Genomic DNA, 24,669 nt, shown 5'->3' with positions numbered 1-24,669 from the left:
ACTTTTAAAAAAAGACACAGACGGAGCGTTTCTAATCTCACATGGCAAAGTATTCCATAATGATGGTGCTGCTACAGAGAAAGATCTTGCGCCATATGTTTTCAAGTTAAAGGATGGACAAACCAGAAGGTTCTTGGATGATGAGCGTAGTTGACGTGATGGAGTGTAAGATGTAAGCAAATCACAAATGTACGATGGTGCCAAATTGTTAAGTGCCTTGTAGGTTATAAGCAAAATCTTAAAAATAATACGTTGATTAACGGGAAGCCAGTGAAGATTAAAAAGAACAGGGGTAATGTGATCATGCTTTGTTGTAAGTGTGACGAGGCGCGGCGCGGCATTCTGGACGTGTTGTAGCTTTTTTTATAGTGTAGGCTGGTAGGCCATACAAAAGAGAATTACAGTAATCTAACTTCGAAGATACAAACATATGAACCAGCAATTCAGTAGTGGTCGCAGAAAGATACTTCCTGATATAGCTGATATTTCGCAGGTGATAAAACGAAGATTTGCAAACGTTAGTAACATGATCATCAAAGAAACAATGGCTATCGAACATAGTGCCGATATTTTTCGCCTTATATACGGAGTGAATAGTTTCACCAGCAACTAAAATTTCGTGAAGGATTGGTCCTGGAAGATGTTTAGCGGAGATCACCAATAATTCAGTCTTGCCTTTATTTAATTTAAGGCGATTAACCATCATCCAATGATTAGTTTCATTCACACAGCTCTCGATGTTAGACACCGCTAGATCCCTATCACCCAGTACGGTTGGTTGGAAAGACAAGTATAGCTGTGAGTCATCAGCATAAAAATGATAGCTCAAGTTAAATTTCTTTACGATGTCTGAAAGCGGCGAAGTATAAAGCAAATACAAAATGGGTCCCAAGACAGATCCATGTGGCACTCCACATACAAGGTCACGTTTAATAGAGGTACCACCATCGACGGAAACACATTGCATGCGATTCGATAAACAAGATTGCAACCATAATAGAGGCTTTCCAGCTATCCCAAATCGTACACGTAAACGAGAAAGGAGAAAGGCATGATCAACTGTGTCGAAGGCCGCAGAAAGGTCTAACAGCAGTAAAATTACGATTCGACGATTATCAATGGCAGAAAGAATATCATTGTGGACACGGATGAGTGCAGTTTCAGTACTGTGGTACTGTTTGTACGCTGACTGAATTGTCTCATTTAACTCATATTCGTTGATGTAGGAGATACGTTGATTAGCTACCAATTTTTCAATTGCTTTGCTGATAAATGAAAGATTCGACACAGGGCGATAATTAGAGAACTGCGTGTGAACCAAAGAAGATTTCTTAAGAAGTGGGCGTAACATGGCAACCTTGAGTTGCGAAGGCATCTGACCAGTTTCCAACGAAATATTTATTATTTTCGAAATGAAATGCAACAGAACACCAAGTGCATTTCTTGTAACGTAACCCGGAAGAGGATCAAGAGCACATGACTTAGCAGCCAGATTCATGATACATGTATGAACTTCATCCGCTGTTACCGTTTTGAAATTATCAAAGGAATATGAACAGGCGTTGTCAACATCAGGAACTGTATCTCGATGAGAGGGAGCAGCAGTCATTATATGACCCCGTATTCTATCTATCTTTGTAGTGAAGTACTCAATAAACTTGTTAGCAAGATCAGTGGGCGATTTGCAGGGGGGATATTGAATATCTGTTTTCCTTTGTAGTAGTTTTTCAATTATCTTAAAAAGCTGTTTATAACTTGACTGATTCTCCTTAATTAATGATGAGAAATAATTCTTCTTGGAGTCACGAATTAAGCTGTTGACAGCATTACATCCCTCAATAAACAACTTACGATCAGAAGGTAGTTTGGTCATTCGCCATCGTCGTTCAAGTTTTCTACGGGATCTCTTTAAATTATTTATCTCCTCAGAATACCAAGGTGCAGCGGGACGCAGAGTAACTGTCGGTCTTGCAGTGGAGCATGAGCCTCAAGTATAGAAGTAAGGACTTTGTTATATTGATCAAACAAATAATCCAAGGATGAAGATGACGAGGCAAAAAGATCAGTAAGGCTAGAATCCATAACATCAACACAAAAATTATCAAAGTCAAAAGATCGAAGCTTTCTGAATGAAATAATCTTCTTGTCGAGCGGCGGCTTATTGAGCGATAGCTGGAAGTGAACAGCAGCATGATCAGAGATGACAAAAGGAGAACCAACTGTTAAGTTCGAAACAATAATTACTAATCCCCATGAAATTCTATTGTTCTCTGTCTGCATTAAATCAACGATTGTAGTCTTTAATATGGCAAAACAACTGTCTGAGGAAAACGGAGGCGGTCCTTTTTGTTAGCAGGGAAATTATCAGGGGTAATATAATTCTACGCGCTAAATAAGCATGCTGCAATATTAAAAATATTGCAGTGAGCAGGCCGCAATATTAAAAATATTGCAGTGTGCAGGCTACAATTATTTAAAATATTGCAGCCTGTTTTAGGAAATTTAATGTATAAAGTGCGCAAAAACTGATAGCTTACAACCTTGTCAACAGTACCGTTTGCGTTTAATTCTCGTTCATTGCAACTTAATTTTTTGTTTCGAAGTGTCATTTTGATCAAATAAAACTTAAAAATAAATGCAATCACGGAGACTGATAGTATAGAACACAATTTATTGTATTAAGAAGTATTCATCAGTTTATTTATAGGAAATAACAATTCTAGTGGAATTAGTGCTAACAACTACTGACTGATTACTACCCTCTTGATCACATTTTTCCGGGCTCACTACTTTAACCTCTGGTGCGATATAATTTTCCCTAGCACCGTTTTCCTCCTTTTTCTCTACATCAGTTACAGCCTTTTTTGAAAGAGAACCCTGCAAAATTTTGCTTGCTTCCCTTTTGAGTGCCGATGAGGTACATTTATACGCTCTGACACCATCGGAAGACCGATGGCCAGTGGTTTCTTGGATAAGTTGTTCTGGAACACCACTATCATACAATCGTGTAGCACAAGAACGCCTCAGAGAGTGATTAGTGTTGTGCCCATCGAACTGCGCCTTTTTCATAATTTTCTTTACCACATTTCCTAAAGTTTCTCTCCCTGCTGCCTTTTTGTAGTACCATATTTCCCCATTTGGCTTTGGCAAAGCGCGCAAATAAAATGCGTTGTCACTAACTTCATTTGGCACGTGAGAGAAGTATTTTTTATACAGCTAAACCGGGCATCGCTGAACATTTGTCAAATTCTTATATGCCCAAACAACTTTCCTTTTGATACGCAAATGACTCAATCCCCCATTATTTGTCTTAATGATATCCTCGGTATACTGCAAAAATTCACGCCCCAATTCGTCATACTGTAAAGACAACTGTGAATTTCTTAGTCTCAAGTTTCTGTGTTCTTGCCCGGCCCTCAGAGCAAAATTAACGCCTAAAACCCAAACCAACGTATCGCAAAGCAATTCTACATTTTCACTACCAAGAAAACTATGTTCCCACAAATAGTTTTCTTGTTCCTGTGTTATCAAATTTTCCTGGTTAACATCTACTCCTATACCTTGCCGTGCTCTTTCTTTCATTACAAAGTTTAAAGCAGAATTCAGATTTCTAAATGTACAACCTTTCTTGTCGATCAAAGTTATATTTCGCTTACATTGCACACGTAAATACATTTGAATGCTACTCAAAATTTCATATAGAGTTTTTCCAGTTTTTTGGCCATCTTCCTTTCTCACTTCTGCAACAAAACGAGCCAATGTAAAGTCCAACATCTCGTCCGACATCTCGTCTATATCTTGTTGTTGAATTAGTGCATGTAAATCTTGAAGATTTTTTAAAGACTGAGTTCATGAGAGGACCAGGCAGGTGTGATACAAGCCATCACACCGATTTCGATGAAACTTGGCCAAAATGAAGGATACTCCAAGCAACCCTGAAAGACCGAGTGGGTTGGCTCTGGGATTTTTCTCAAGGTATTTAGACCACCCCCTGGTTTTAGGGCCAAAATTCTCAAAATTGAACCAAAATTAGCATCGAAATCAAAAAAGCTTCCTGACCACAGAATACAAACAATTTTATTATCATTTTTCCTGAAAGTAGACTGGTCCTTCAGTAGCTTACCACAGTGGTTTCAAATCATACAGATTGACAGGTGCCAATCAAGAGTTGTCAATACCCACCCAAGTCACGAAAGATTTTGCTAACATGAAATTTAGGTCAACTTCTGATTCAAATTTAGTAAAAGTTCAAGCTTCATTCGGAAACCTATTTATATTATGATTAACATCCATCCTTGCTCTGACAAGAGCCAGAATAAAACTTTTGGCATCTGTTCTTTTATGGCGTCAATAGGCGTTGCAGGAACATGCACAGCGACCATGTCCAACAGAGAGACATCGGCAAATCAAAGAAAATAACCCTTCCAGTACTAGTTATAAAACGCAATTTTAAGATTAACAGGACTTACGCTGTCTGTTTATTTCATTTACGGCAAATAAAGGTAACTGAAGGCAAAGATAACTGAAATATATCTCGTACGAAATTGTAATAACGCCTCAATTCCAATGTCATAACATCAATACGGAAATTAGCCTGCGAGCAGGCCCTCTGAGGGACTGGGGTTGGGGGTAGAATGAGGGCCTGCCCGCATGGCTTTGTATTTTGAATGTCGCGTCCAAATTTTGGACGCAAAATACTGATTGGCTGAAAGTAAATTACCTCGTGACGTCACCATTGACAAGCTCCGACAACAAGAAAGCCTCAAATTGTAGAATGTTGCAATTTACCATAACTTTACATAATTAAAGGTCGGGCAACGCGATGCAATGGCCTCTCTACTGGAAGGAAGGAAGTTCTATCTCTGTTATCCACAGAATTCGAGAAAAGTCTTATTTCCCAACTGTTTTTCGTAGCGGCCAAAATACGAGGGCGACTTCATGTCACCGTGGCTGCCTCTGTTGCTGATTTAACGATAGAGGAACTCTACACGATTTTAGCAAGTATTAGGCTAAGCCGAAAAGGCGACTCCACAAATGATTGCTCGATCTCCTCGTAACTCCGCAATACTCCGATACACTTGAAAACAAAATATTCCAATTTTCAAATTATTGAATTAGTAAAATACATATCTATAACCACAATTGAAATAAAATGGTGTAGGTATTAGAATATCTGTCTAGTATTAAAGTGTGATGTAGCAGTTGTAATGTCTGTATTTCATTAAAATAAATTTAAAAAGATAATTCCGCTTCGCTTTACCGAAATTTGGCAGCAGTTGTGGTCGACGAGTCTCACACAGTGGAGATGCGGTCAGGGAAAACGAATGTCTCTATTACGATTCCCGTCGTTTGAAGTTTGTGTGCTAAATTTTTCCCTGACGAACGAAACACTTTTTCCGCGGAAGGGACTTCGACGAATTACCGTACTGAATATTCAGCTACGCTTTACAGCATCAGCAATAGTTGTTAGGCTTTTCTGGCGAAGGCTTCCTTCCTTTACAGTTTTTTTTAGTTTCTGCCTCGGGCAAATTGAAATACACAACGCGTGGGTTTCTGTTTTCTGTGTTTTTTTTCAATGTTTACTTCTGGTGCGCGCTGATTGGCTAATTTTTGACAGCTCTCTCAGCGTGACATCAGGAGGCGGCATTCAAAATTCAAAGGGATGCGTGCAGGCTCTCCTTCTCTCCCACCGAAGAGAGAGAGCCTGCTCGCAGGCTATACGGAAATAAAAATCTGCCTTAATTAATTTGTTAACCAATTTTCTGCTAGTATGAATTTTCCTGGTCATTATCATCTTGTTTGGGTTGTTTTCAAAACCATGCTGAATAGCTATCAGTCACGAAAATTCTAGTTTGTTAAATGCCAACACTCACCTACACACAGTGGCATTGAATATTTTCGTGTGCACAATTTTCCTTTGTCGCATTCCCCTCTAAAATAATCCTTTTGTCAGGGTAGTCGAGTCCTGAGTCCAATCAGAGGCTTCTTCTTTAAGTATGGTTTTAAAAAACCTCGAATAAACAATATCATATTCAGCGCTATCGATCGATTTAGTTCCACGTCGATTTCAACGTCAACAACAACATGAGCCCGTGAGCTTGAACAGTGGTTGCAGACCACTGGCCGATGTACACGATACGATTTTGTCGCATGCGACAAGCTCACGACAGGCCTACGACATGACTTTACCATTGTCGGAGCGTTTTAAAACAAGTTTTAAAATGCTATGACATTTTTGCAGACGTACACACCAATCGTACATCATGTCGTGGGCCCGTCGTAAGCTGTTGTCGCATGCGACAAAATCGTACTGTGTAAATCGGCCCTTTAACACTGTCCATTCGTTTGTTACATCCGTTGGTTGAGTGATTTTTTAAAGTGCAGGAAAGTTGTATAAGATCCTGTTTTATCACATGTTGAACCTAAAAATGTTTTTTTTTTGTCTTTTCTTGTTATCGAAATATACATAATTTGTTACAAATGATTCCCTACGCTAAAAAACGTCACGTGGTGCTAACCGGAAATATCAGTTTTTAACTGAGGCCCGGTTCAGACGCCGCTTCATATCTGATGGCACGGTTTTAGCTAAAATCGTGGCCCCCAAAACATCGTTTCTCATGCCTTGCCCTAATATTTGCCCTAATAAAACTTGGGAGCACGCGCTTCTCGGATAAGAACGATAAGCCGGAGGTCCCGTCTCACAGCCCTTGTTCATTAAAGTGCCCACACACTATTCGAAAAGAGTAGGGCATGGTCTGACCTTTCCAGCATGTGGTCGGCTTGGCAGGATTAGCTTGAAGGGCTTCTGTGTGAATGAGACCACAATTGTGTATAACAGCCAGAATTCAGGCTACTTAGCCAAGTGCTGGAGCCTTAAACAAGTTCTCGGAGGGACTTATGGGAAGAGTCAATGTCTGCATTTGGTTCGGCAGCTCCAATGTCGAATAATGCGACAGACCCCTGTCGAGCTCAAAGTTTTTGCCACACCAAATTAAAACTACCATACCAAACTGATTCAGACGTCGCTCTTTTGCCGTACTTAACTCCTCAGTTAGGTTCGGCATAAAGAGTGGCTTAAATACAGGCGTTTAATGTATTATTGTAAAACTCCCTGAAGAAGTCTACGTTAGCTAGACGAAACGCGTTGGAGAATAAACAAGTTTTACAGTTATAGTTCGCAGAGTGCTGCTCCCTAGTTAAGTTTTTTTTTTTTTTTTTTTAACTTTTTTTTTAAAATTCTCTAATCAGAGCTATCCATTCCTTCACAGTCACCATCCTGAAAGTTGAATTATGGCGCGAAAAAGATGGTATCGGACCCAGGCCTTTACCTTTCTCCCTAGTGAAACAAAGATTAGGTTCGACACATAGCGCGCCGTCTGAATCAGATGTCGCGCCAATGTCGCACCAAAGTCGGAGTTAATTCAATTAGGTTCGGCACATAAGTGGAGCGGCGTCTGAACCAGGCTTAAGATCTTTTCCGCGACAATGCAGTGCTCATTTTTTAACTTGCGAGGCTACGTGTAGGATCTCAGGCGAATGGCTTTACTTTCTTGCTCGTTTGCAGCTCATTCAAACAAGAATTGTGACATTTCTAAGCGTTATCCAGGGGTCAAGGAATTTTTTCCTCTGACTTCTTGTAAGAAAGATATCAGGTCGCATCTGAGGACGATAAAAGTGGGTCAAACTAGTCTTCCAACAGAGAAAGATTTAATTCTTGCTCGTACTGGTCATTTTCGTGAGGATGGAGCCAACATGACAATATGTCCAGCGCACCGTGCCGAACTTGGATCATTTTGGCAGCCTAGGAGAAAATGTGCACACCCTCTGCATGGAAATCGGAAAGGCAAGCCAGAGAGGGGAGCTAATCTCGCAATGAGCGAGGAAATAATGGCAAAGTGGAACGCACTCGTTCCGATTGGTGCAGGTAAGAGGGCAAAATTAGTATGATTTTGCATATGTGCACCGTAAAGGTGACAGTATTTCTTTAGTTTCGCATTTTGTCCAACAAAGCTCATCGCAATTAACTGTTTTCCAGGAATTTGCAAACTTTGTCGAAGTGATCACCTTGCTGCTATCCGAATTGACCATCCCAGTAATGTCTTATTCGTTGAGGATACTGGCGAGCCATCTGCAGCTGCAGATGCTGAGGATGTGTCTGAAACAGTGATCTCACCAGAACCGCATGCGTCTGGTGAAACTAGAAGGCTACCGGAGGTACTTTTTACAATTGTGACAATACTGAACTACTAGATTTAAAATGTTTACACTGAACAAACTAAATTCAAATAGTTGTGAGGGGTTGGCGCAATGGTAAGATCTCTGCCTTCCAACCCTAAGGTCCCGGGTTCCATTCCCGGTTCTGCTGAGACTGGAATATTTGCCGACCTTCTTTCCCGCTAAAGTTCACTCAGCTTTCCATCCTTCCGAGGTCGGTAAAATGAGTACCAGCATGCATGGACTGTTTAGAAGCGGCTGCAATTTGCGCCTGTATATGCTTCCAGTCCGCTGGGGGTAAATTGATCATGGTAAAGCGCCTTTGAGACGTGTGATAAGGGCGCTATATAAATGCACCACTTTACTTTTTTTATTTTTTGTACCGTTACAAGAAGAGAAGAGAGTCATTTTTTTCTTTCTTTATATCGGAAATATGGTAGAATTTATAGCCAAAATTTGTCTCGCAGAAAAAAATGCCGGAAATAACAGCTAAAAAGATTAGTGTTGAGGCCCTGTTTAGGGGAGTTTTAGTCATCCCTTATCTCTACAATTACTGAGACTGTTATCCCTAAAATTACTTATTCTTGGAATTTGACAGTAAGGGGCAATTTTAAAGTGGACATCTTGCTTGAATTTCGACTGATAAATGGCCCGTTACTGTTCATTACCAGTCGCCAGTGATGTGAATACTCGGCAAAAAATGACCAAAATTATAATAATTGAGATATCAAAGCTATTTTTTATTATAACTATTACTATCTCGGTTATCCCTTATCCCTATAATTAATTCGTCAGTTATCCCTTATCCCTAAAACCCCTAAAAGGGCCTCACCGATTTAAGCAGATCGTCCGCCTAAAATTTAACTCTCTTATTGACTGAACATTTGGAATGGAAGTACTTCACATTTCTCGTTCTCCTTCCACTTAGACGGTTAGAGATAAAGAGATATGATAAAATATTATAGATATAATGAAACTTTGTCGTAGGTGTCAAACGACGGTATGGGGTGTTGAAAAATTATTTGTCAGTTGCCGTCCGCTTTAGCTGTCTAATTACATTAAACAGTCCTATTTAAATAGTTTTGTATTTCGTGGAATCCTTATACATGAAGTGCAGGACATAATAATGGGACTAGACCTCAACAAGTCTTCCATAGGGGTTCCCTCAAGATGTGTTAAGCTATCATGTCGCACGTAATGCAACGTTTTTTTTATCACCGATAAAACAATGAAGAGTCTTCCTCGCTGCCTTTAATTTTCTCGCGCCTCATTTCCCAAGATTTCTTTCATGACATTGAACCTAACTGCCAGTCTTGCATGCCTGTGATCCAGCGGGATTTCCGAAAAGCACCCGGCAGCTCATTTTCACCTCATTACAAAGCCTAATGATCAATTTTCGAGAAACTTAATTAAATTAATTGATTTCCCACAATTGCTCCCATATGCAACAAATCATTCGCACACCTCGTAATGTGAAGAACAGTCCCATTTTTGGAAGATGGATCAAAAGACTGGGCGTATAGTTTTTTCGAGAAAGGTGGTCAAGGAATCTGTGAATTTAATACTCCTCACAATGCCTTTCGCGATTGTCAATCGTACTTTTAACCTTTCTCCAAACAGCTGTATAGTCATCACTGAAACGCCACACACAGTACTAGTAACACGAGTAACGCGCTAATATTTATTTTTGCCCAGAAAACTAAAATAACCGAGATTGCCATATAGGGATACGTTGGTAAACCGTGTTACAGTTGGGAAGGCTATTCTGTTTTAAAACCTTTTCATAGTCCTCGCACAATCTGAGCAGGAAAATCTCTTCTGAACTTAAACAAGATTTGCAAGGATATCTTTTACGCAGCTGTAAAATTTAAAATACTGAAACATTTACGAGTTGAGAAAGTTTCTGTTATAGTTACCCGCGAGCCTTCGAATTTTCGTTTGCATTTGTATACTCCTTGTCTGAACTCTATGTATCCGTATGTTAATCGTCTGGCAACGAGGAACGTACATTTGGGTAACAGTCGCAAGTAAGATGTCATGTTTCCATTTTTTTTACATACATGGCTATTTGATAATTTATAATCACTTCTAGACATCGTTTAGTCCAGTGTGCGTGTCTTTTTATGCAAACTCTCGTGCGCGTCCTCCACACGTAACACACCTGCTGGTAACACACATATACATCTGGAATGTATCTTGCATGGTTCTACCAGATACGTTATAAGTGACACGTTAAATGGCGCGTTAAATGCTTTGTTTGGTAAAAGGAAGACCTTGTATGGACAGAATGCAATTAAGCCCCTTTGATTCACACGCGCTCGCGTCTCTCTCGTCAGTCCAACCTTGAGAAAATTTTGGGCTACTCTTAGTCTTCGAGTTTTATTCTTTACCTTCTGCGATAGCCCGATAAATGCGGGCTCCAAAAGGCAACTGCGACTTCTAAGCGGCACGAACGGTCACTGATTTTTTTGGTAAGCTACTTTCAGTTTGCGAAATTTGAACACATCTGGGTCAAAGGAAAGGGAGAGAGCCGAGGAATGAGCTGAGTTGATGCCCGTCTACCCAATCCATTCAAAGCTCTCTAATTTTCGATAGTTTGGGGAGTGTACAGCTATTTCTTTGTGTTTTAGCCACTTATGCCCAAATTGTCAAAACTTGTAAATTCTCTCCACGGTCTATCAGGTAACGAGCACGAGGCTCTGTAGTTTGTGATGGTAATAGAAATTGGAAATAATGTTAATAATATTTGGATCCTGTGTTTACCTAGTAAGAAGGCTTCGATGTTTATTTTCATTGTCTCTAGACTTCTTTACAAATCGACAAGCCTAGCGCATCCGATGATAATGGTTCAGACGTTTTCTCATCTGGCTCACAAGAATCTCTGACAGCAGGAGAAACATCAACAGAATGGCAGCCCACGCCACAGATACAGATGAAACTTCACTCACTCAATAATTTTCTGAGGCAAGCTGGTGATGGCAGAGTGAGTCCTATACGATCTCAGCTCAGTACTAACGTGGACAACATCTCATCACCCACTGCCCGCTATTACAGGCGCAAAGGGGTGCAAGCTGTTGAGTCAGTTCTAGATGCCATAGCCCCGGGGCAGAATAGATGGCTTCTGCAGCAAGTAATGGAGGCTTGCAGCCATACAACTACTGGCCCGAATGTTAACATATCAGAGAAGACACTACTATCCAGGCTCGTTACCCTTTACAATGAGGCCATTAACTGGTATACAAGGCAGCAAATCCTGTCAGTGTTTGTAGGCGATTATTCAAAGACAGAGCTGCTAGCATTTATTCCAGGTTTAACCAAGTGGAGGATCGATGAAGCAAGGAAACACGCTTTCCATACCAGTCCAGGTCATATGATTAACCCTCCTGTTATACATCGCTGCCGACTTGATCCAGTTAAAGTGGACCATTTTCTAGACTTCATATCAAGTCCATCGTTTCTTCAGGATGTAGCGTATGGGACCAAGAACCTAAAATTGTCAAATGGTGAGACAATAGAGATCCCAAATGTAGTGAGGACGGTCGTAGCCTCCCGACTGATTCATCTGTACCACTCGTACTGCAAAGAATCCGTTTTCAGTGAACCTATTGGTCGGTCCACCCTGTTAAATATCCTCAAGGTAAAAGTCAAATTCAACTTGTTAACATCTATTAAACTAGAAACTGTTCTTGGAGGTTACTAACTTTGAAGAACAAAGTTGGATAATGCCTCTAGAAGAATAGCTAATTTAGTTTTTAATCAATAATTATCTCGCAACTGTCTCGTTCATAGATTTGCGCAGCGTCCCAGAAGAAATCCCTAGCTGGACTGGACAGCATACAAGCCGATGGAGTTTTGGCTTTCACAGCCGTTGATGAAGCAACAAATAAACTTTGTTCATTAGGTTTGTTGTTTTTACTAAGACCAGTTTTGTATTTCACAGTCAGGACATGTTTGGTAAATGGATAATCAAACGGTTAAAAAGTGTGCTCTTTTTTTTTTTTCTATTTCATTACCCGGTCAGGTTTGGAGGAGGAAACAGCCAAGGACATCTGTTCCCACCTGAAGTCTGCAAAAACGTATCTGAAGACTGACTACAAAATTCATGTTTCCAGATCCGACCCTTGTGGTGATCACTGTAGTGTGTATGCCCTGAGTACTGATGAGCAGGAGTATCATGGGCATTGTGACCATGAGCATAACTTAATCTGTGACAGATGTGACAACTACAGAAATGTTCTCGTAGACCTACACCTATCATTATCTTCTCCCTCTGTCAAATATAGGTGAGCAGTAAAATCAGTATTGTTCTTCATCTCATTGTATGCTTTATTCTGGTGGCTGTGTTGTTGTGAATTGTTCATAAAGACCAAGTGAGAATGGGGAATGGGTACTTTCAATGCTGGCAATTCCTCCTCTGAATCTTGGCAGATTGTAATGTGTACTGAGGAGAGAGAGAGAGAGAGAGAGAGAGAGAGAGAGAGAGAGAGAGAGAGAGAGAGAGAGAGAGAGAGAGAGAGAGAGAGAGAGAGCGTGAGCCCAATCCTTGGTCACATTAGTGGGTGGCCAGTGGTCGACTCCTACTCCAACCAACTATGATGATGATTATGATGATGTTGAAATAATGGTTTACTCATTTTCCTCATTTTTCTATAAATGCATGCAAATTATGCCGATACTCAAATGATAAAGATGATAAAATGATGACATCGGTAACATTGTAGTTTTTGTGCAGCGGTAACGATGAAGAGGAAGAACTGAAGCATGATGTTGAATCAACCATTCCCAAGGTGGACGAATGGAAGGCCCACATCCTTCGAGCGGCTCATCAAGATGCCGCGAAAAGTGATATCATTGACCACTTGACATCATACCAGGTCCTCCTGGTTATGGATTGGGCCATGAAATTTTTGCCAACCAGTTTTAGAGAAACTCAGCGAGACTGGTTTGATAAAAAGGGCAAGTCATGACACGTAACAGTTGCAGTTACAAAGAGCAATTCAGATAATATTGAGGTAGTAAACTCAGGAAAGGTACCATTTCTTTAACTTTTGAATTCAAGCTGACGCATTCAGTGCGATAAATTAATCAGAAATTATTACATACAACTCGCTGAAAGCGCGAGAAAATGTGCGCATAAAATTCGCGAGTATTGCTTTTGCTTTTCATTAGTTTATAAAGTGGCTTTAGGTTTGTAAGCCAGTCACGTGCACTAGCGTAGAATTCGCAATTTCGTTAGTAACACAGAAACCATTCTGTGCCACTTCTTTTTTTTCGTTGCATCGCTGGGTAGACGGGTAGCTACTAGACTGCTGTGCTGTTACTCTTCAACCAGAAAGTTCAGCCACGTGCGTTTCCAAACAATATTGTCATAGCGGGTAAACTCATACCCAGGTCTCCCACGGTTAATGACAAAGTCACATTTCCACTGACAGAGCAAAATCAGGGATACGATACTAAAACCACTGGAGCATGGTTTTTAAATAGCTCCTTATCCAATTAAAATTCAAGAATCTCATCAGCTAAATACGTTTGGGTCAGTTAACCATTTGAAGCTGAATGTGTCTTTTATTACATTTTTAGGCCAGAACGTACGTCCATTTGTTTGAGGAATGCACTCAAAACTGGTTTGCGGTGGCTTCAATCATAGAGCATACACTCACAACCGTAAAAGAGGCAAACCCTTCCATTCAAGAAGCATTCTTGCGCAGTGACAATGCCGGATGCTACCATTGTGCTTATCTCATCCTCTCACTTCCAAGCCTTGGAGACCGTGCAGGCATTAAGATAGCCAGATATGATTTTCGTGATCCACAGGCTGGAAAGGACGTCTGTGACAGAAGAATCGCCACGGTTAAAAGCCATATGAGGCGTTACATCAATGAAGGGCATGACATCAGAAGCGCCAGTGATATGAAGGCTGCTATCGATTCCTACGGTGGTGTCAAAGGGTGCCAGGCAGCAGTGGTGAAGGTGCAGGAGTACAGTCACACCATGAAAAAGCATTCAATGTCAGGAATCCAGGCTCTCAACAATTTTAGTTTTGAGTCCGAAGGGCTGCGTGTGTGGAAGGCTTACAATGTAGGCCCTGGTAAATTGTTTTCACCAGTAAAGCTGAAAGGACTTGGGACACCTCAGGGACCAACTGACTTGTGCGTTCTGCAGCCCTTCAGCATTCCACGTGAGGAAACCGGTGCTTTCAGGTCAACAACGAGGAGAGCTGTGCTCCGACAAGCGCATCCTAGCACGTCACAGTCTCTAGTTGTCGAAGACGAGCCACCAGCTAGTGAAGCCACGAAAGTGTATTTCTCGTGCCCCGAGGATGGATGTACAAAAACTTACCAGTCTTATGGTAATCTACAAAAACACCTGGATGCAGGAAAGCATCTTCTTCGCATTGAGAGAGAAACCACTTATGACAGCATTAAGAAAAAATGGGCTGACACGTGGGCAGAGGTCTCACGAAGTTACCTACGCAAAGAAACAGGATCAAGCACCGAAGATGCTGTTGACCATCCAGTTTGTAAGATACCCCAAGGATGGGCCCTGAAAACATGGAGACGAACAATCCGCCTCACTGAGAAAGTGAAAACACATCTGAAGAGTATCTTCCTGGAAGGCGAAGAGACAGGGAGAAAAGCCAGTGCTGCAGATGTTTGTAGCAAGATGAGAACTCAGCGCGACGAGAGCGGAAGGAAAACATTCGCCAAAGAAGAGTGGCTGGCGGCCGATCAAATAGCTAGGTATTTCAGCAAACTATCTGTTTTTTATAGGAGTGGCCGACTGGCTCTAGAACAAGTAAACCGTGACTCACCGAAGACGAGGAGGAGGACTATGTCGCGGAGGCAGAAGAGATCACCACGAGGCTTGAAATACAGAGACAGCTGGAACTGTGATCCGGCATACAATATACTCCAACCACACTGATGCTGCCGAGGCCAGTTGTTCAAAAGTTCCAGTTAGGCTATCACTGGGATAGTATAAATACCGTGGCCAGCTTATTTGCCAAAAAACAGCCGTTGGTTTTACAAATAATTATTCTAAACAAGTTTTTCTTTCTTAGTTTTGAGCTCAGCATTTCACTGAGTTACCTAATGTTCAAATTACTTTTCAAAGCGGGCGATTAGAGCCTTGAATAACGTCTGTCTACGCGTGGATTAGATTTTTATAACAACTGGTCTCAAAGTACTCGGGCAAAAACAATCCATGAGTAGTGTATAATTGGGTTTACTTTAACGCCTCTCATTGAATTTCGGTGAACAAATGGAGCGTATATTAATGCAACTAAAACGCTCTGGATATTAGAAACCGTTTGAAGCCAAAACTTACTCTATAGCCAAAAAAAACCAGGACAGAAAGGTTTGTGAAGTGCGGTTGAGAGAGAGAGAGATGAATTGAATAAATAATCCTCGCATTTGCTGGACAATTTAAGCAATTGTCTCATATGTACACCTGAAGATTTTAGGTGTCTTCAACGGGATTCGAACATATGACCTCTGCGATGCGGGTGCAGTACTCTATGAAGTCACTCATTTCTTTCACGGGAACACATGAACCCAACAAATTGACCCGCTCTCATCTGAGTGGCTTCACAGTTCGGCTGGTAGAGCACTGCACCGGCATCCCTTAGGTCATGGGTTCAAATTAAATCTCGTTGAAGACACCTGAATTGTTTCAGGTGCACATATGAGACAATTGCTTAAATTGTCTAACAAATGCGAGGATCATTAATTTTTTGATATTCTTATTGCTTTTATAAGAAAGTGTGTGTTACGGAAATCCTCCGTTTCAAGGAATTGTATTCGCTTTGAAACAGATCATTTACTGTTGACAGGATACGTAGCGCATCTCCCTAAACGCTAAACCATCATATTTAGCATTTATCCTCCTCAAATTCACTGAGTTATCCGTAGAAAAGGAAAAACGCTTGCCTTGTTTAAAACACAGTCGCGAGATTTCCTTATTTTTTTTCCTACACTACCTTGAAGGTAGTCTAGAATTGAACATTTCGAAAAAGTTTTAGTGCCCGTAGCGTCTTTCGATTTGAAAATACAGCATCATTTGAACTTTTCATATTTTCACCTTGCGTGACACCAAGACAGTGGCTGTCTAGTTGAAAAAACCCTTCCTTAGACGTTTGAACAATTTAAAGGTTTCTAGTATGTATAGATTCTGTTGATGCGTATTTATTCCAATTCATGAAAAAAAAAAGAAAGCGTTTTCATGCCAAAGTGAATTCCACTTGTACTTGTTGATTTTCGGCGGCTATATTTGTGTAAAATATTGGTACACAAGGATAAAGAGCCGTTAAAAGTTGCGTGTGATGATTCGGCCAATAGCTAAAATATGATGTGCCGCACAGGCTTGAACGTTCACAACATTTTACTTTCTTAGCCTTTTTGTTGAACGGTTCAGAAATTAGCTTTTGTTGCGTGACATTCATAACTACCGCTGACCAACACCTTGGGCTCGCGTTTACCTGTACTTCGAACTTCATGCCTGCGATGGTTACTTGTGCAAGTTGCAATATCATTTATTAATCATTTCTGTTTAGCTCGGGAATCTATTCACCAAGGCAAATTATAATTTCAGCACCGAATGCGAAAAAGGACTGATGTTTATTCTTTGGCGGAGAGCAAAGTAGAGAGTGGATTACATGTCCCTACATCACACAAAAACAAATTTAAACCACAGTGTTTATCATTGACTATAGCTGTTCAGCACGCACGGTTTTGAAAACAACCCAGACTAGATGATAGTGACCAGGTAAATTCGTACAAGCAACTTTTTGATTAACAAATTAGTTATGACAGTTTTTTATTCGGTATTCATGTTGTGACATCGGATATTTTAAGCGTTATTGCAATTTCGTATGAGATGTATTTCAGTTATCGTTGCCTTCTTCAATTACCTTTATATGCCGTAAATAAAATAAATAGACAACTTCAGTACTGTTAACCTTAAAATTACGTTTAGGAACTAATCCTGTAAAGGGTTATTTTCTTTTATTTGTCGACCTCTTTCTGTTAGACATGGTCGCTGTTCGTGTTCGTTCAACGCCTGTTGACACCATAAAAGAACAGATGCCAAAAATTTTATTCTCGCTCTTGTCGGAGCAAGGATGGATGATACTCGTAATATAAGTTGGTTTCCGAAAGAAGCTTGAACTTTTACTATATTTAGATCAAAAGATGGCCTAAATTTCATCTTAGGAAAATCTTTCGTGACATGGATGGGTGTTGACATCTGTTGATTGACACCTGTCAATCTGAATATTTTGAAACTGCTTTGGTAAGCTACTGAAGGACCATTCTTCGTTCAGGGAAAATGATAATAAAATTGATTGTATTGTGTGGTCTGGAGGTCTTTCTGATTTTTATGCTAATTTTGGTTAAATTTTTAGGATTTTGGCCCCAAAACCAGGGGGGGTGGTCTAAATACCTTGAAAAAAGTCCCAAAGCCAGCCCACTCTGTTTTCAAGGATTTTTTGGTGTATCCTTCATTTTGGCTAAGCTTCATTGAAATCGGTGTGATGGCTTGTATCACACCTGCCTGGTCCTCTCATGAACTCAGTCTTAAGCCATATGAAGGCCTGTGATGTTAAGTTTTTCCCCTTGTATGCTTCCATTTTTCTAGAATCGTCGAAAACTGATCAATTCCGTGACGGGGCGTGGATTGTTATCGCGAGGTCAGACCTACCGACTTGGCCTGTCAACTGTCAAGGCCTTGGAAGAGTACATCTCATGTGCGCAGATCGACCTATCCGAAGATTTACCTCTCTTCAGAGCCCTTGCTACTCCTGGTTCGAAAGAGATGGTCCGGAGCCAAGGGATTAGTTATACGAGAGCTCACGAACTTGTAAAGGACGCTTTTAAAGGTTTATCAAACGTTTCAAAGCTCAGTCTTCGTAGCCTAAGAGCTGGAGGAGCCACCTCAGCAGCTTATGCCAGAATTCCTGATAGACTATTCAAGCGTCATGGTCGTTGGGCGAGCGAAAACGCCAAGGATGGCTACATTAAAGACGATTTTAATTATCGTCTATTGGTCACACGATTTTAGGGATCTAAATTATATGTATTGTTTTTCTTTAACACCGTGCCCGGCAGGTCGGGGGAGTTCTATCCATAGGGCTGAGGTTTTTCCTCAGTCTTTGCTGCAACGAGCGCGGTGAGGTTTTTTCATCCTATGGATGCTCGTTGGTTCTTCCCCAGGTTCTGTTTTTTGCCTTATGCATCTATGACTTTGATTGTAATTGTTGCTTTGGCGTGTCTCAATAAACGTGCGGCCCCCAGTTAGCACACGATAGCAAATACTGTGTCATGTTTTCTATCGTTGTTTCGCACGTGTTAGGTGGTGTTGGGGATTTTAGACGAGAGTGTAAATGTCATACTTGCGACTTGCACGATGAAGCTACAGTTTGCTGTGTTTCCGTAGTCATCTCGTGCGGAATAATGAAAACTGTACACACCAAGGCTTAAGTTGGCAGGAGGCCGCCCTGCAGGGTAGCTGATGATCACATGATCAGAGTTGTCAGTCACTGTCGATTCATTCAAAAATATTTGATTATAGGGTGAACATTTAACAAAGTAACATTTAGGAAGATAAATCACCATATCCCCGGGACAGCTGTTGTTAAATTAAGGAGGCGATTTGTCTGCAAAGGACAGAAACATTTAACTTTGCACGACGCACAATCCAGTGTTCCAAGCTCCTGTGCTACTGCACCAGAGAATTAGTACTTAAGTGTTTCTTAGATTGTATTCGTAATGCTCCTTTGTATTTGAAGCTTCAAGTACCCAGAGATTAGATTACTAAAACCAAAATTTGATTAAAAGGCAACTGTTAAAAGTTGTACGTAATTTTCATCACCTTTGCACATCGTGTCACGCACCCTAACGGAACTACCCTTCAGAGAGTAACGTTGTCTTTGGCAACCAAACCTGCAGGACTGACCGTACGTACTTCTTGATGAAGAAGGAGATATCACACCACTGGGGGAGGAACGTTTCTGTGTCGCTAGCGAATGTTTATCTTCCAAATGCTCTCGTTTCTTTCTATCTTGATTCAGCCTTAATTCATCTCGTTGTTTTATTGTTTGACTTTTTCCAGTTAATTTTGGAGGGGACAGTAAAGGGATCAGTAGCGGATCAGTAGGGGATCAGTTGACCCGAGATCCGTTTTTTTTGTCGAAGCCCTCTCCAACGTCAAGGTCGATCCCCGGCCAAAAATATTAGGGAGCTTCAGATCAGAGAACGAGAACGAAAATGAGTACGAGTTTGCTTGTTTGGACATTTTCCGCATTCGCAGTTGTCCATGATGTGTAACGCAGGCGAGTAACTCGTTGTCGGCCGCTCGTCTGGTGGTTTTTAATTTAAAGTAACAAATTACGTGAGCACAAAAACGAGGACGAAAACAAAGTACCAGACCTCTCGCGGACAAAAATCGCTGTGCACGTGCATGATGCTTTTTTTGCCTAATCTTCCTGAGGTTAAATGTGGCCACCTATGCTACTTTATGCTGTACCTAAGACGTCCGAGTGAACCTTCAGCATTCTGAGTGGGATGTTTGAATTATTTTCATTACCGTAGAGTTTGGAAAGTAGCGGCCTATGTGGGTGCAACTTTTGGGTAGCCGCTGACGTAGCCGCTACTTTTAGGTGGATAAAATGCGTGGTTAACATAGTGAGGACTATGGAGGCAGCATGACCCAGTGGTTAGGGCACTGGAGTTGAAACCTGGAGATCCCGAGTTCAAGTCTCGCTCTGGTCACTAGCTGGATTTTAGCCAGGTAGTCCCTGGTTAAACTCCTCGTCCTCTCTTGTACACAGCTAACAGGTCTGTCTCCTGCCACTTGGGATTCTTAACCTGTTCAGCTCATTTCTTGTATTCTGTTGATATTTGTATAGTAGATCCACATCAGCCTATGGCTGCCAATTATTAACCTGCTTATCAAATAAATGATGACGGTGATGATGATGATTATTATTATTACTGAACTGGAGGAGAAGGAAGGAGAAAGACTACTCCATTTTGCTTCAACTTTATTGTTGACCAATTGCAAATTGCAAACTAATTATCAGAAGTTAAGACAAAAACAGGGATGTCGGAAAATAAAGAATTAGACAAAGGTAGCTTACCTGCAGGATAATTATGATTCTCCAAGTATAATGCGTAGCACCAGGGATTCATAATGCACATTTTCGCCACTAGTTTCCAGGCCATCACGGCTCAAAGCAAATTGTTATGCAAATTCCCCCCCCCCCTCCCTATAAAAGGGCAGTGTGAAGCGTGACAAGTGTCTTTTGAGCGGGCAAAGTGTGAAAGTCACGGTACCGGGCGGGAAAAACAATGGTCTCACGGTAAGAGTTGGCATCCCAACGCATAAGGGTGGGAGCTGAATCCCTGGTGCTACGCATTATACTTGGAGAATCATAATTATCCTGCAGGTAAGCTACCTTTGTCTAATTCTTTATTCTCCGTCGTATAATGCTACGCACTGCAGGATTCATTATGCACTGTTCAAAGCAGCGTGACTTGAGCACCAAAAACACAACGTGACAAATCATTGCACACGTGTTTATTCAATAATTCGACACATCGAACTATAGGTTATCCAAAACCGCACTGGCAAATAAATTACAAGGAGTTACGTAAGAATTCTTCAAATGTGCGGTACTCAATATAGTGTCCAGGGGAACCCCCAAGCGGCTTGGTCTCGACGTAGATGCGCTTCGAAAGCTGTGACTTGTGTAAACGGACGAATCAATTCCCCGCCAAACTGAGAACAGTTTTGAGCCATCTAGACAGCGAGGAACTTCCAACCGCCTTGAATGGTGAGCACAGCGAGATGAAGATTGAATCTGTACGGATGGAATTCCTTACTGACTCCGTTCGGCTAATATACGTCTGGAGAGAAGTGTGTGGACACAGCCTACCATTCGACGTGTTCTTCGGTACCATGATTGATGTTGAGCTCTTTCCTGGTCGAGATGTTTTTAACAGACTTGACACAGAATCTCGTCCCATCCTCCGCCACTGACATATCCTTTAACGTCAGCGCTGCCAGAGCCTGACTTCTCTGAGCTGAGACCAGACCAACAAGAGCCACAGTTTTGAGCGATAGATGCTTCATCTCTAGTGTTTCCAACGGATGCCAGTTCTCCAAAAACTTTAACACAACGTTCACATCCCAAGTGCCATTATACCTCGGAACTGGGGGGCGCACGTTAAACATGCCCTTCAGCAGTCGAACTATCAGTGGGTGTTCTCCAATAGGTCGTCCGTTTACCGGAACCAACATGCCCGACAGAGCTGAACGGTAAGAGTTTACTGTGCTGTACGATTTGCCTTCGCCAAACTGGTCAGACAAAAAATCACACACCGTCCCTACAGTCGCTTGTACATGATCTCTCGTCCTTTGCTTACACCAGCCAATAAAGCACGACCACGCCGCGGAGTACTGCTTCCCTGTGCCGGCTCTCCACGACCCCAAGATGTATGTGGCTGCCCTTGAAAAAATTCCTTCACCTTCCAATCGACTCCTGATAAATTCCACGCGGCTAAGCGAAGAGACTTTCTCAGCGGATGCAGCTGCCCTGACTGGGGCAGGATCAGCAGCGTCTGCCACTGGGGCAACAGAAGTGGTCGGTTGATTACCATCTCCAATATTAGAGGAAACCAGTGGGCCGTCGGCCAATCTGGAATTATCACAACCGCGCTTGGGACTTCCTCCACTTTCAGTTTCTGCAACATTTTGCCCGGTAGGCTGAAAGGAGGAAACAAATAAGGTTTCAAACAAGACCAACCTATTGAAAACGCGTCCACCGCCCACGCGCCTGGGTCTGGTTTCCACAAAACATAGCGGCCCACTTGATAATTTAAACGCGACGCAAATAAATCAAAGTCTGGAGCAAAATAACGTTCAGCTATCCACTTAAAGACCGTAGGATGGAGTTTCCATTCGAGGCTGCTTTCATGCTTGCGCGATAACCTATCCGCGCATACACTCTCAACTCCAGGAACGTGAAAGGATTCAATAGAAGAGTCAAACGACAAGCAAAGTTCCCAAATGGAATAAGCTGTGCAATTCAGGGACACTATTTTCCCCCCCATGTTGTTGACATACGCAACCGCAGTTGAGTTGTCACAAAACACTTTGATTACATTCCCTCCGCATGACTAGGAGAGAAAACTTTGAAGCCCTAACAGAACCATTTGCAGTTCCAGCCAATTGATGTGTTGTTTCTTTTCTTCCATCGACAACTCGCCATTCGTCGATTGATTTTCAAACGTCACACCCCAACCTGATTGAGACGCATCTGCAGTCAACACCATGACTGACGAACGCTTCTTAATTGATGTGCCATTGTACAAATGACACCTAGTTGAAAACCACTCGAGCTCATCTTTAGCCCCCTGGGTCAAAGAGCATGCCGCATCGAAATCATTCAAATTTTCTTTCAGTGCATTGATTTTAGAAAATTTCAAAGCCGATAGTGTAATCTCGCCAATTTTATGGCTGGTAATGAAGATACAATCAATCCAATGACCTCAGCCACTTCCCGAACAGATCGTTTAGAGTGGTGTAAAGTGACCGAATCCCTTTAAATTAGCTTATTCAGCTTTTCCTGAGGCAAAGAGACCGTCATACTTGACGAGTCAATTGTGAAGCCCAGAAACTGGATCCGCTGACACGGTTTCAGAACGGATTTTTCCCACTAGATTAAACACCCCACCGACTGTAGGGTTTCGATAACAAACTGACTATCCAGGTTAGACTGATCAATGGAACGGCTGAGCACGGCCATATCGTCTAGGTAGATCACTGATCTCATGCCCTGAGATCGAACCTTACCAATCACGGGCTTCATTAATTTAGTAAATACTCCAGGGGCCGACGACAGCCCAAACGGAAGACAAGTGAATTCCCATAGCTCTGATTCCCATTCAAAACGTAAATATTTCGAGTGATCGGCATGGATCGGGACCGATAGGTACGCATCCTTTAAGTCCATTGTGATGATGTAGTCATTGGGTCCATTTAAATCCAAAAGAGAAGTTAGGCCTTCCATTTTAAAGTGGTGGTATTCCACATAATGGTTCAGTGGTTTCAAATTAATAACAGAGCGCAGCTCGCCGCCTTTCTTTGGAATTGTGAATAGATTCGACAGGAATTGGTTGGGATAAAAAGACGCACGTCTTATCGCACCCTTTCCCAACAATTTCCCAACCTCCACTGAAATACATTCTTTCTCGTCTCGCGAGAAATGCATTTTGTTAGGTAATTTGTATTGAATTGGATCTCTTTTGAATTCAATCTTATAGCCGCGCACGGCGTCTCTCATTGATCAGACGAAATCCTGTCCCAGAATAGAGAAAATAATCTCAAACGTCCGCCTACCTTTGGATAAACTTCACAACTCTTGCCAATGGTTAATCCTGCACTTGATCGCTTTTCCTGCGATCCGCTTTCGGCGGGGGGGGGGGGCTGCCCTCGATGAGGTTTGTGGTAATACCGGCGCTTTGAGTTTAAAGAATAATTACGCCGTTTGCTAAACAGTTGGCTTGACTGTTGACCATGACTTTTACGCTTGGAGGAGTTCACACTTTTAGCAGGCATTCTTTTCACTTGCGAAATATCCCTTATGCTCTGGGGCAACTCGTCCCCAAATAACATGGTTGTTATCGGTTGGGACTCGCGGCAAAGAGATTTGAACCCCGGAGCAACCTCCGACTTTAGCATCTCTCTACGTTTCATCGAGAATTCAAACACTGAATTCCCCAAAAGCGTTAGCGCGTCAATAGCCAAATTGTAGGCATCTACCACTGGAATGGATTGGGCCTTGTTTTCCTTGGCTTCCACGAGTTTGCTGGCGAGACTGGCTACTGGGACAATACCTTTAATTAAGCCCTTTTGGAAGGCTTGAAAACCAACATCACGACTTTTAACCTTGTCCAAAAGGTCGTCCGAAAGCTCGGGGTTAACCATAGGGACTTTCAAATATTCACAGTTCTCGGGACGAAGGTATTTGGTTTGAATCTTTGAGAACTGTTCTTTGGCAGGTTTTTTCGTGCAAGCGTTATCAATACGCCTTGCCACTCCGTCATGGACTTTAGGACCGCAGCCCTCACAGTCCTTGAAAAGGTCCTCGTAGGGAAGATCAGCCGTTTCGTCCTTATGACTGAAGACACTTTCTGCTGGGTCGTACACATCATCGTTTTCCGCCGGCGGAAAATCTTCTTCGAATTCAGAATTCTGTGACACAGTCGGTCTAGCGCTCGACCGAGCGTCAAACTTATGAGCCAGTGCTTCAAAACTTGATGACAAGGCATCCACTTTGGCTTCCAAGCTAGAGAAACCCGTCTCTTGATTGGTTGGAGCCGAATGATCTTCTTCTTCATTCGACATAGCGAACATGTGTACGAATAACCGCGGCCTGGAAAAATGCACGCCAAAAAA

The 24,669-nt window shown here is 41.9% G+C and overlaps 1 pseudogene; it reads right to left on the bottom strand.

Annotated features, from left to right (window-relative positions):
• Positions 1-1,917: 1,917 nt before the first annotated feature.
• LOC137987700 (uncharacterized) lies at positions 1,918-3,786 on the bottom strand (annotated as a pseudogene).
• Between the last annotated feature and the right edge of the window lie 20,883 nt (positions 3,787-24,669).

Source organism: Montipora foliosa, unplaced genomic scaffold, assembly GCF_036669935.1.
Source record: "Montipora foliosa isolate CH-2021 unplaced genomic scaffold, ASM3666993v2 scaffold_382, whole genome shotgun sequence".
In the NCBI taxonomy this organism is placed as follows: domain Eukaryota; kingdom Metazoa; phylum Cnidaria; class Anthozoa; order Scleractinia; family Acroporidae; genus Montipora; species Montipora foliosa.
Note: the sequence above shows the minus strand (reverse complement) of the source record. Positions and strands in the feature narration are given on the sequence as shown.